We start from the raw sequence: 7,505 nt of genomic DNA, 5'->3' as shown, positions 1-7,505 counted from the left end.
CTCAGCCCCTATTTGTAAAGCACTTCCACTTTCAGAAAAGATCTTTTATCATGAGAGCCATTCCTACTATACTAAAATTAACTACCATGTGATTGTAGCATTTACTGTAACATGATGCTTGTGTCTGGCATCTGTGTTTGTCTCCCTGTTAATTCCTTAACCTTTCCATTTATTTTTTGTGTTCACAAAGGTTAATTGACATTGACTACTGTTTATATGAAGAATTCCTTGGTGAATCTTAGTGGTGGCCACTTTGTAAGGTTTCAGTTCAGTTGAGCAAGAATTTTGATAGTCAATCTACAAGGCTCTCTGGAAGCCTAGCACTTAATTGGAGTGCATTACCCCTGACTGGGCTGGATTGTTAGGCATGAGGGGGTGGGAGTTTGATTTTCTTGTTTCTCTCTTTCTTATGGCTTAATCCTCCATACACTGATTCCCTCTTGGGGTTTTTATAGGCACTTTCTCCCTTTGCTAAGACATTACGTGGATAGAATAGTAGTGATTTACTAGTGATACTGTGATGCCTTGAGCTGAGGTAGGGCAGTAAGACCACAATACATTTGTATGCTATGTTTGGACTGATGTACAAATTGGTATACATGTTGTTGTTTTCCATAAATCAACGCTATAAAGTGGTCCAGGCAAACATAATCCCCACCGCACTGAAGGGCGATCTAAGGCTAAGGTCACAGTGCTAGGTGATAGAGCAGCACCTGAGACCCTGGATCTTCTGACTCCTGGTCCAGGGCTTATCCCCTCTACTGCACGGCACGTTGGTCTATTTCCTTTTAAGTGAGGATCAGTTGTGCTTGCTGTGGAAGCACTTTATGCTCTGTACACTTTGAGAATCAGTGCATAGAAATCAACTTCTTAATTTGGAGTTGGTAATTGACTCCTAGTCACTTGCTTTCCATGCTTTGGATTTCTCTGGGTGGTGCTTGTACACTGTTCTCATTTTCTTCCACTGGCTGGCCTTTCAGGGCTTGAAAGATTGTCACTTGTTGTTGTCACTTAAAGAATACGATATATTTGTTTTATAGCAAAATATATAACAATAATTATAGAATTGTATGTGTGTATATTATAGTATCTTGTGATTTTATATCTACTATCACCAGATGGAATCAATGTAAAAAGCTTGGTTGGGGGTAATTTAGCCTAATCATTGTTGCTTTACCAGAGGAGGGAATCATATCAATTTTCCCTCAGGTAAATTAGTTTTTAGGGTTGAGATGTCTGTCTAGCATGGTGATGTTTATTATCCTCTCATAAAATCACTTCCTTATCCTTTGCCATTTAGATCCAGAGAAATAACACCCATAATGTCAGGGAAAAGGGGTTAATATCACCACCCGAGCGTCCTGTTTCAGGTCAATAGACCAGTGATGGCACCCAGCCAGTAACTTGGCTGATGCTTCACACAGACCCATGGCTGTCTGCATCTCAGCTGTCTGTGCAGGGCACCATCTGTGGTTGCTGGCCCCATGGCAGTGCCATGCCTCTGGGGATGGGTAGACACCGGAGGCTTCCAAGCCTCCAGCCCTTCTGCCTGAGATGGTCTGCCAGCTCCTAACAAGTTTTCCACTAATGCCTCAATTTTGTAGTATCTATGGACCCCCAGATGGGCCCCAAATGGACATGGATACACAGTTGCCTGCACTGGTGGCATGCTTTCAGGCTCATGGAGGAAACTGGGTGGTTTTGAAGCTCACTTTCTTTAGCTTCTGACTGGCTTGATGTATGGGAATTATCAGGGATTTTCCAAGCAGTAAGCATGAATTTACAAAAATAGAACTCATAGGTAGAATAATTTTTCCAGACTGTCACCTATGACACTGGGGCTTTATTTTATTTTAAATTCCTTTACCTATGGGTATGAGTGGCATGGAATTGCAGTATCCCACATGGTCTCACTCTGCATTAGGGATATGGTAGACCTCTGCCAACCAGCACTTGCAGAAGTTGAATTCTAATCTCGTACTGTTTGCATGGAGTCTTGTAGCCAAAGCCTATTAAATCAAAGGAAATCAGGGAGAACAAAAGGTAACCTTCTGCCCTTAAGAGACAGGCCCTTATATTGTTCCATTAACTTGTTTGCCTTAAATATCTGAATGGTTTGAGTAACTAGAGTGCATTTATCTCCCTGACTCTGTGCTCATTAGGCAGGATGAGCATTAAACACACACCCGTGTGCATACATGCACATGTGTACACACATAAAGCCTGCAGTCGGATTCCTGTGAGGCAACAGTCCATGTCGCTATTTATCATTCATCAAAATATATGAGATCTCTGTTACAAAATGTTCTGTCTCCAAAAACAGATATTTCTTCTCTTTTAGAGAAATATCTTTGGCTGGATCCCTGGTACTTTAATTAAAATCCCAGTTGCTCTTTAAAAAAATGTTATTGCATTTCAGACAGCTTGGATGTAAAACAGTAAGTCCAGGAACCAGAATGTTTTGCCAGTGGGATGGGAAGGACCTTGAGGACAGATCAAAGCGCTGCCTAGGCTAGCTAGCCTGATGGGTCTCAGGGGATGGCTCTTGGGGGGAAACCTGCCACTTAACGAGGACCAGCCCATCAGCCTGAGTCTCTAAGCTTGAAGGTAATTATTAGAAGCAGTCCCAAATTTTCTCCCATTTGTGCCCTTGACATTGTCTGGACTGTTATAAACAAAAAACCTAAAAAGATTATCATTAACTAATTCATTAATTCATTTATATAGTGTTATGGAATGTTTGTGTCCCTTTAAAATTCATACACTGAAGCCCTAACACTCAATGTGATGGTTATTGGGAGGTGGGACCTTTGGGAGGTGATTAGGTTTAAAGGAGGTCATGAGGTTGAAGCCCCCAAGATGAGATTAGTATCCTTGCAAGAAGAGGAAGAAACACGAGAACTTCCTCTCTCTGCCATGTGAGGATATTAGGTGGCTGTCTGTGAGTCAGGACGAAGGCTTTTACCAGGAACCAAATCTGCTGGCACCTTGATGTCAGAGTTCCCAGCCTCCAAAACTGTGAGAAATAAATGTCTATTGTTTAAGCCACCTACTCTATGGTATTTGTTATGGAAGCCTGAGCAGACTAAGACATATATTTAAGTTATTCATGACACTTATTTAACTTTTGTCTCCCTCAATGGACTGTGAGCCACATTAGGGCAGGAACCGCTGTGTCCCTGGCACCTAGCTGGGAATGTGGGAATGACAGATGCTCAAAAAATCTTAGGGAATGGGTGTGGAGGCACACAGTGTACTAGGTAAGAGGAATATGAAAATGACTAAAACATAGTCCCTGTCTTTACAGGGTAATGGCATATTGAAGATAATTAGATACTTTTGATTATTAAAATGTGAGTTACTATTTCTTAGGTAACTTATGTTGCCTCGGGAACTTTTCATATTTTAACACTCAAAATAACTTGATAAAGAGGGTATTTTTTCTTTTACAGAGGAGGAAGCAGAATGTGGGAATTTAAATGGCTTTCTCAAAGGCACACAGCCCCTAGGTAAAGAATCCTGTCTTCAGACTCAGGTCTGTGTGTCTTTAATATCTCTGCAGTGCTACTGTCTTTGGAAATTTGTGTTTTTCCTTCTCTTAGTGTTTCAAGGTCAGGCTTTTCTGGTTTTCTTTTTTTCTTTTTTTTTTTTTTAGATTTTATTTATTCAACAGAGATAGGGACAGCCAGCGAGAGAGGAAACACAAGCAGGGGGAGTGGGAGAGGAAGAAGCAGACTCATAGTGGAGGAGCCTGATGTGGGGCTCGATCCCATAATGCCAGGATCACGCCCTGAGCCGAAGGCAGACGCTCAACCGTTGTGCCACCCAGGCGCCCCAGGCTTTTCTGGTTTTCTTAACTGAGAACTAGAGGAGATTGAAAACATTTATTTTTTAATAGAATTGCTACATGAAGAGGTTTATATTTTAGTTGGTCACATGAGCTTTGTCTTAAAACTATCTGCTAAGGCCGGTTTCTTCTTGAGTGAATGAAGGTGGTGCTGAGCACAGGACAGTCAGTGGGGGAAGGAGGCTGAATGCGCCTTTCCCTCTGAGCTATTTTTATTGTCACGTTGGGTGGGCTTGTGGGACATAGAGTGAGCTGTGATGAAAGTCAAAGGGGTCAGGCAGACTGGCCTCTTATACCTCTGAGGAGTGGCTTGGAATAATCCTCCACTGGCACAGATTAAAACTAGAGCCTGGAGGAGCTGTTCTCATAAGCCCCCAAACCTACCTTATTAGGCCCTCACACTTATTTGAATGGGATTGGCCACGGAGGAAGGGGGTCAGATGATAGCTTGGTTTCTGGCTGTGTGACTATTCTTCGTGAAGGTTCCAGGATCTGTCATTCACCAGGGGGGTCCTCCAGGCTGGAGCTGAGGCAGTTGCTGAAGCAAAGGGTGGAGTTGGCAGATAATATGCTTGTTTTCATGCTCTGAATTCCTTTGTGGTTCCTTCCCCCTGCCCCCCCCACCCCCCGCCATGGGAAGATGGTGCTGGGACCCTAGATCCTCAGGCTGAAGGTTCACCCTCATGAGATTTGATTTGCTGACTAGATACATTAAGCAGTAAGATAGTAGAAGTCAGGAATTCTAAGTTTAAACCTCAGGTGTGCTCTTGTGTACACGTGTCAGCGTGGCATAGAACTGGCTTTGTCAAAGAAGGTGCTCATACATTTTGGCAAAGAAATTATAGACTCAAAGCCAGTCTTAACCTCTCATTTTATAAAGAAGGAAACAGACCCAGAGATATAGAAATGAACCAAAAGATTTGGGCTTTTTTTTTTTTTTTTTTTCCCATCAGCTTTGGCTTCCAAATCCATTTAGAACCTTGCAGACTCAGGCTCTGGGTCACATTGATTAAATATGGGCCTTCCCCATGGTAGAGAGATGAGCAAAGATGCAGAAGTACAGGTTAATTGAGTAGTTGTGTAGTTTGAGTCTATATGCAGCAGTGGATGGGATATCCTCCTCTCAGTTACAAGAGGGCTGGTAACAATCATCTTGAATTGCTGTTAGTCCTATGGAGTGGAGGAGGGGATTTAAATCAGAATCATCTGGGGGGGTTTTCAGAACATGTGTACAAACTCTGCTTGCCTCATCCCCCTAGAAATGAATCCAAAATAGAAGAAGAGACAGCAGTGAGCATGGGTATTTGTAAGTAATTCCAATGTGCCTGTCCCTTACTGGGACCTATTGTGGTACCACCTGACAATGGTAAGCTCCTTGAGGGATGATCTTGACTTAAGTGTCTTTCTGTTCTCCACAAAGTGGAGTGTCTAATTCACTAGATATTTGCTGAACAAATGGATGAAGCAGATGTCAGTGGAGAGTTAAGAAAAAATATCCTAGACAAAAAAGACTGGGCACTGGCATGTGAGGAAGCCCAGAGGCTGCTCAGTCAATACATATTTATTGAGCGTGATTAAAGGTGAGTCCAGCCATCTTCAGCCATCTTGCCATCAACCTTCTATCAATAAACATAAACACTCTTTTGCCCTTGACCTCAAGATTTAAAATAATAAATAGCTTAATTGGTCATTATTAATTCCACTTTGAATTTATTATAGATAAATGTGGGCTTGAAAAGAGAATCACTCCTACATTCAGCCCATGCATTTTATCCTCGAGCCTCCCAAAGCTGCATGTGTAGTAAAACAAATAAAATTGGCCTCCCACCTCCACCCTCCCATCAATAGCACATTTGCTATTGAGTCCAGGCAAATGGCCATTTGCAAGGTTGGATGAGTAGTTAAGCCACACAGGCACAATGTAATATGACAACATTCTTCATGGTAATGTCGTCCTTCTCCTCATTACATTTGAATATAGATTGCCAGTGTGCGATGCTTCCACCCTCGCTCTCTATTCGTGAGCTGTGGAATTTTTCAGACAAGGTGAAATCCACATGTGCTCCCCAGACATTATTGACTTATTTGTAAGCCTAAACAAAATCACAGCTATTGTCTCTAAGAAGTTAATTTGCCAAAGCTCTTTTCTTCCTACCCTTAATTATGTATATATTTATAGACTTGAGCCACCTGCCTGCTCAATGCTCGTGTATAACTGTACCTCTTATGTACCACTTAATGACTCAGGTCTCTTCCTTTATACTATCTTTGCTTCCAACTCAATATTTAAATATCTGTACTCAGCTTACCTTCAGAGTATTAAAACATTTTTTCTTTACTTCCTTGAAAAGCTGCAAACAAGCCTTTTAACATTTTATCTGGACCAAACAGTAGTGGTTTTACACAAGAAATGCGAACTCTGTAAGTAAATCTGTGTATTTATATGACTAAAGTGCATTATAAAAAGAAGCAGTAAATCCAGTTTTCTACATAAAAGGAATTAGATTTTCCAGTTTACCTCTGCACTGGGATTAATAAAATGTGCAACAAATAGCTGATGGAATGATCCATTTGAAGTTCGTAAAGGCATCTTGGGAAGCTGGCTGGAGTAGCCTTTTCATTTTTTCAAGAAAGGATGCCTGTTAATTTTTTGATTCAATCTTGTTCTTGAATGACTGTTTTAAAACGAGCTGAGAGACTGTTACCTGCCCATTTCTGCATGGCTGAGCAAATTCACCCGTAAATCCAAGTTTCTCTTCATTTCCATCACTATACGTCTCCAAATTACAGAGAATTCATTCCTGAGCTGGAGAGGTGCCAGAAGTTTCTCATCTAGCTGTCTGTGGGCTGCCTTTTTCTTTCCCCTCTTTGAGGCTTTCTGATGCTTAGAGTGAGCTCAACTCAAAGGTTTCCAGCCTCACACTCGCCTTACATTCCCCCACAGTCACACCGAGCTCTGTGATTCTGAGGAATACCGTGTGCCAGCATCCGATTCACAGTCTCCTTTTACCTGCAGGTGTTCCAGAAACTTCAAAATGCGTCTGGTAATGTATTTGCTTCTCTAAACATGCCACTTTGGCATGTATTGTATGCAGCTGCTTATTATTTTTTTAAAAATCTGTCTTCTGAATAACATGCATGCTAAAAAATGTCAAAGGGGGCTTGTAAAACAGCGTAAGCTTAATTATTGGTCTAGGTGTGCGTGTGTGTGTCCTTATTAATGTAGGCATGTTTGCATAAATATGTATGATTTATGTACACATATGTCTGCACAGGCAGATTTCACTAAAGGAATCTCACTGAAAGCACTACTTTTTATGTACATACAGGTTTTCTAATCAGATCTGTAAACATCTTACACAGCAGCAAGTAGAGGAAAAATACATTTTTCATCCCCTTGCAAATGTCATGTTTTAGGTACCTATTTGAAAAACCCTCCTTTCTTTCTCAAAAAAAAAAAAACAAAAAACGGTGATTGTGTGTGTGTATTTGGGGTGTGGGGGTGTTGGTTTTTGAGAATTTGGAAACAAGAGTTATCTTCCTGCTGCATGAGAATTTCTACCCCATGTTACCTGCCTTCTTAAAACTCACTAATCACTGAGGAGAAGAGATGTGGTTCTGCTTAGAAGTAACCCCAGGGGGACGTTGAGCCGCAGTG

The sequence above is a fragment of the Ursus maritimus genome, unplaced genomic scaffold (genome assembly GCF_017311325.1).
Source record: "Ursus maritimus isolate PB19 unplaced genomic scaffold, ASM1731132v1 scaffold_20, whole genome shotgun sequence".
NCBI lineage: Eukaryota > Metazoa > Chordata > Mammalia > Carnivora > Ursidae > Ursus > Ursus maritimus.
This window is presented reverse-complemented; position numbering follows the sequence as displayed.